We start from the raw sequence: 6000 nt of genomic DNA on the forward strand, positions 1-6000 counted from the left end.
TGTAACATTATCCAGAAAAATATTTCGTGATGTTGCATGTTTCCTGGCGTCAAAACACCGACACTATATTCTGTGTCAGCGATTGTCCCATTAAACAAAATATCAGTATGAATATAAATGGTTTTATAAAACCTGCTAGTTTTTGTGACAGAATTTATTTTACGAAAATGTTGACAGGAAAATATTATTGAGATTTACATTATATGTTGACGTAGAAAAAATGAAAACGTGGTATGTACGAAAAAAACCATTTTTATAAATTTTTTTACTCGGTATAGCTCTGTTATGACATTAAATATTTTATAAAAGTTCTTCATGTTAATGGGTCAACCAGAACACTAAAAATCTTTTTTTCCTTTCTACTTTCTTCTTTTTCTGCCTTTCTGCCTCTTTCCAGCCTCGACCCCGCAGATTGTTCCATGTGGCGTGTGCTTCATGCAAGTGTGTCGTCTCTTTTTTCATATTTTTTTTTAATTATCTCTCCGCTGAAAATTGGTCGATGTCAAAAAGGATAAAGTACCGCTCGATGCTCTATCCTTTTCACTGTTGGGCTGCGATAATAAAGTACAGTGGTGTTGATGTCGCTTATCCTAAAGAGAAAATGAAACGGAGACGTGTATTGCGGTTTCACCGTTGTTGCAATGCATCTCTATCATTAAGAAGAGTTATTTAGGTTTATCAAATCTCTATCTTATAGTGTGGGTACTTTGTGACTCAATGTAATGTAATGGATTTATATCTCATTATCTCATTTGAAAGAATATGTATTAATTAAATATTGTCCTGTGTGGAACGTGATATGAATGTAGCGTTGCACATTGATTCAGTATATCGTACCTAAAGATAAATTATTATTAGTTATCGGAAAAAGATGAATTAATTTAAATAAATCATTAAATATGTTTCGTATTGCATAATTCTTATTATTTTATTATTTGCGATTAATTAAATTTTATAGGATATTATATTACGTTAAATTTATATTTAATGTGTCAAACGAGAACGTTGTTGAAGAATATAACAGCCACAAGCATCCTGCACTTTAAGAAATAATCGGAAACTATAAATGCACAAAATTAAGAGAATACATTGCGCTTCCACCTAACAAGCTTGGGAAGAAATTGCTCCATTTTTTCTTTTTTTTTATTCGTACATAATTTCTTGATCGCTTTGGCTCCATTTATACTCTCACATCGTTGATCTCCACTTTCTGTCTATCTCCCTTGAGTATTATGATATATCGCTTGAGTATTATGATTATATCACGGTCCCACTGTACTTTTTTTTATCAAGAAATACGCCTGAACGGACGAAAATTCAAAAGTTTTGAGAAATCGAACGGATAAAGGAGAATATCGATACGCTTCTCGCGATACTCTCGGAAAGTCTTTTGTGCAGGCCGAGGATGTCGCCCACGGAGAACAAAAGACTCGAAGTGCACGCATGTTCCCCTCGACCGCACATTGTTCCCTCTTCCTCCTACACCTCAACCCCTGTTTTCTTCCTATCTTTCGTTCCTCCTTTACCCCTAAAACTGTAGTTCCTTTTCTCTTACTCTATCTCTCTGTCTCACAATCTCTCTCTCTCTTTTTTCTTTCATGTTTATCATCACCCTCCCTTTCAGTTTCCTAGTTTTGCGTCAAAAGAAGCTTTTCGTTGCTGCGCTGCTTTTCGCCAATCTACGTCGAGTATGTACGCCATCGGTCTTCTCCCTTGATAGCAATAGTCCCTTTACGTGCTTCACACGCTATTGAACACGTATCGAGTTCTATGTAATGCCGATCTATATCACGGATATTTATATACACACGATATCATCGCGCGCGAAGGCAGACAGAACAATAATATTGGCCAATTGTTGCGCAGTGCTAGAATTATATGATAGTTGTGCTAGGAGTACGATGAACCTCTATCATTTAATAACATCTGTCATGCAAATTACACGTGGATTATTAATTAAATTTAACTAAAAGTCATCACAGTACTATGATAATCCTACATGTGATATTATATTAAACAATAATTTTCTTTATTTATATATAATCCATAACAATGCGTTATTTCCGAACGCATTTGTCCATTTAATTTGTACATTTTACTTTTATAAAAAAGAAATATACAAAAGCTGGAGCGTGACATCGTCTCCTATATTGTATAACTACCATAGAGATGTTTATTTCGACATATTTTCCCTTACCTCTGAATTTTCCCGATTAATTCCCAATTTTCTTACAGTGCAATTACTTTCATCTTATTATCATTTGATTTTCTTCCAACGATCGTATAAGTCTCGTCCCATGTTTGTCGCTTTTGTGTTTGTCCATATTTTACATCTCCTGTATGATGTTCAGCCGTTTCTGTAGTGTGTAGTGAGTAGTACACGAGGCAAAATTCTTGTTAACATCACCAAAACACCACTGTTCTATTTCTCTCTTTCTAGCAGCCTATCGCAGCTATCCAGGTGCAAAGAACTAGTTGCAATACACCAATCACCTGTTCGGTACTTAGGTCATAATAATTACAAATACTTTTGCAGCTATGTGCACGCTCCATTTCCTTTCAATAAAGAAATATCATTAAAGATTTCTTTTTTGAATTATTAGTAAATTAATATATTTCGCTTGATATTCCAAAGTTAACATGTAAACGTATATCATTAATACATTACAAGATTATAAATTTGGCAATTTAATTAGACAATACACAAAATTATCATATGAAATTATGCCATTTATGAGAGGTCTTATTGTATAATGTTCAATGACTTTATTAATATTTATACAATATCATATATACGAACTACGTATAATTTATACATGCTCTATCAATCGAGGCATTTTCCGATCCAATTGGATTGAAATGAAGGAAAATCGTGGAAATGGAAATGGAACGTGATCACGTTTTTGTAAATAAGAGTAGTTGAGAAAAGATATCTCTTACGAATGACACGTACACCACCCTGCTGACAAGCTGTGCTGCACGAAACCCGGCTATCAACCCCGCTGCTGTTTTTGCTGCCCCACACAAAAACGCTACACTAAGAGTCCCCGAAAGATATACGTTTATACATAGATGACAGCGAAAAAAAAACAGTAGAAGGAACAGATACGACGGGTTTGTTGGGAGGTGTGTGGGCCAGGCGATAAAATGTCTTTGTCCACTTCCGTTGTCAAATCTGTCTCTCTTAATTCTCGCAGTCGCGTGCGATCGCGATAACATTAGCGTCAAGCACGAGAGGATCGTGTAACAATCGCAGCCACGGAATTACGCGAGAAATTGTCAGTGGCGTACTCGCTCTCTCGCGATTAAGCAGGATCTAAATTAGGAGATCGTTTTTCCGTCATTGCCCTGCGACCGCTCTTGACTGGAAAAGTCACGTGTAGGTCGATCAAATGTTGTCCCTTTCGTTATCATTTATTATCCTTGTTGTTATTTCAAGTAAAAAAATTATTAATCGCAGTCCTAAAAATTGGGTCGGAGGTTGAGGGTTTGAACTAACGAGTTCGTTCCGGTTAACGAACGGATAATCGATTGGATCAGGACTATTTTTGCGAACGCGTTTGGTGCAAAGTGCGACTGAGACGGCGGCCGTCCCGCAGTCATTACGTATTTGTAAACAGCGCGGGGTGGACATACCCCGTTTCCTGCAGACTCAATCATCGTGTTTTCGATCCGTGAACTTGTCTCCGGGACACGATCGTATTCATTATCCGGGGGATAATAAAGTCGGAAAAGTAACGACTCGAGAAAAATGAAGGCAGGAATAAAAGAGAGAGAAAGAGCGAGAAAGACTTTCAGCGACGTCGCGCGGAAGACCTGCAGCCACACCCGGACACAATGGAGGAGAAAAGTCTCACATGGATGATTGCGGCAGACCAGCTTGTTGGCAGGGAAGTCTCATTCTCTAAAAGTGGTTTTCAATTTCCCAAGGGTGCATACCGCGTACCGACGGAATCACCTCCGTCCGAATTTGCCTCGGGGGTTACGGACCGACGTGGATCTCTTAGAAAACGAAACACGACCGCGATGCGAGGGGGGGAGAATGTTTGTTTTACCAGTTCTTTCCGCTTTATTCCCTTTTTCAGATGGCCCGTCGAAGGTACGACGTCTCGCGGGAAAATTTAAATCGCAATTTTTTAATTTTTTAATTAATTCGATACAATTTCTACATATGCCACTCTTAAAGACCTATGAAATTAATAATCCAGGGATTTAAAGAAAAACAGTAGTATCTCTATTCGCTCCAACCATGTTTTTCGTGTCCCACGAATTTCTAACAGTCGTTTGTTCCGGAAAACAAATGATCGTGGGAGAATCCCCTCCACGCCGGAAAAAAGTTATTGTGGCAGGAAACCTCAGGTAAAAATTTCAAAGTCCTAGCTCATTTACTCTCGAAACGGGGAACAATCAAAATCTCGGTGGGACATGAAAGTGCATGGTTGGAGGATTACGTCAGTGTTGTGTGAAAGGTAAATGAGCATTTTTTTCGATAAAAATGTATTTTTGTGTATAATTTAACCGTATTTAAAATATTTTTGTCGTTAAAAAAGAAATTTAACATTCCACAGAGGTCTATTATGGCTCAGAGGCAGGTGGAAGAGGTGGGGAGGAGCTACGATTATATAAAAAAAATTAATTTTTTTACATAAAAAATATCTGTCACACTTCAAATTCGCCTTTTCTTATTCAGAAATTCTTTTTCTAGCATTCTTTAAGTCCTTAAAGTCCTTCTGTACCATTTAAAAATTACCAAATTTGCGGCGACGAAATTAAGTATTCTTATTTAATTAATAATTATCTCATATTTTTTTTCTCATTTGCACTACTTTTAGCTTTAATTTGCGTTTTGGTTCATTAAGCTTCGTCAATTTGTTCGTGAGTCATGATTTTTTAAGTAAAACGAGTCGTAACGTGTGTTTGTCAACATATAATTGTTGTAAAAAAATATTTAAATAAATGATTTTCAAATGTTCTTTACATTGATTTTTAGTCGAAGGTACAAAGATATTATAATAATTTTTGGGGAATTTTTCAAAGCTATTAACATTATAAAAAACGCGTGGGACTCGAAAGTGCATGGTTGGAGGATTATTGGGGCGAAAAAAACGTTGGAGTGAATAGGGGTATTATATATTGCATATATTATATTTGCTAAAATTTAATAACAATCGTTATTCAGCAATAAGTTACATTTTAGTAAAGAATTAACTCATACGACAGAAAATTTTTCCGTCATTTCAATTGATACAAATATCGCTTGTACGCTCGAGTATAAAATTTTTTCAATATGAAATATTTTAATAATATCTTATATGACGAGTTGCATAATGAATTCTGTAATTAGCCTTGATGTATATTGTCTGATACCAACGAGGGCCACGCTGAATCGAATCGTCGCGACGTGATGCACTCTTCGGATTTGGTACGCCATACCTGAATGTTTATCAAGTGTACGACACGAAGTTCCCAAGCACGTAAGAGTGCAGATCTATCACCGAAACCGCATACGACACGTGCGAGGTGCGCGAGCTCGCGCATTCTCGATCTGTACAGAACAAGATCATTTGTCGCACATGTAAATATACACGCGCATGCACATACCGTCACACACACATAAACACATGTAAACACACATTATAAAGACATATACCAGAAATATGACCACGACACACCGTTATCCTGTTCCCTAAAGAAGATGCCGACGACAACAGCGAGTTCTTAAATAAGAAGATTTGAACAAGAGAACACCGTTCACTTGGACGTTCGCGAGAAATGGTGTAAATTAATTGACTAAATTAATATCTCTTTCGTAAATTTTTCAGGTAAATTTTTTAAATTTTAGGTATTGTAAAGATAGAAAGACGAGAAGTACGGGTCCTGAGAGACGACCCTCCTCTTTTGCTTCACTCATAGTCTCTTGCACGCATTTCTCTGTAACTTTTCCTCCTTCTATACTATATATATATATATATATATATATATATATATATATATATATAT

General features: G+C 36.5%; 1 protein-coding gene across 1 annotated transcript in view; it reads left to right on the plus strand.

The window, feature by feature from the left end:
* LOC112462592 (homeotic protein female sterile-like) overlaps nucleotides 1-6000 on the plus strand; it is a 42740-nt gene that overhangs the window by 24782 nt on the left and 11958 nt on the right. The gene's annotated exons all lie outside the window — the stretch shown is intronic.

This window comes from Temnothorax curvispinosus, unplaced genomic scaffold, assembly GCF_003070985.1.
Source record: "Temnothorax curvispinosus isolate PA1 unplaced genomic scaffold, ASM307098v1 QBEX01001326.1, whole genome shotgun sequence".
Lineage (NCBI taxonomy): Eukaryota > Metazoa > Arthropoda > Insecta > Hymenoptera > Formicidae > Temnothorax > Temnothorax curvispinosus.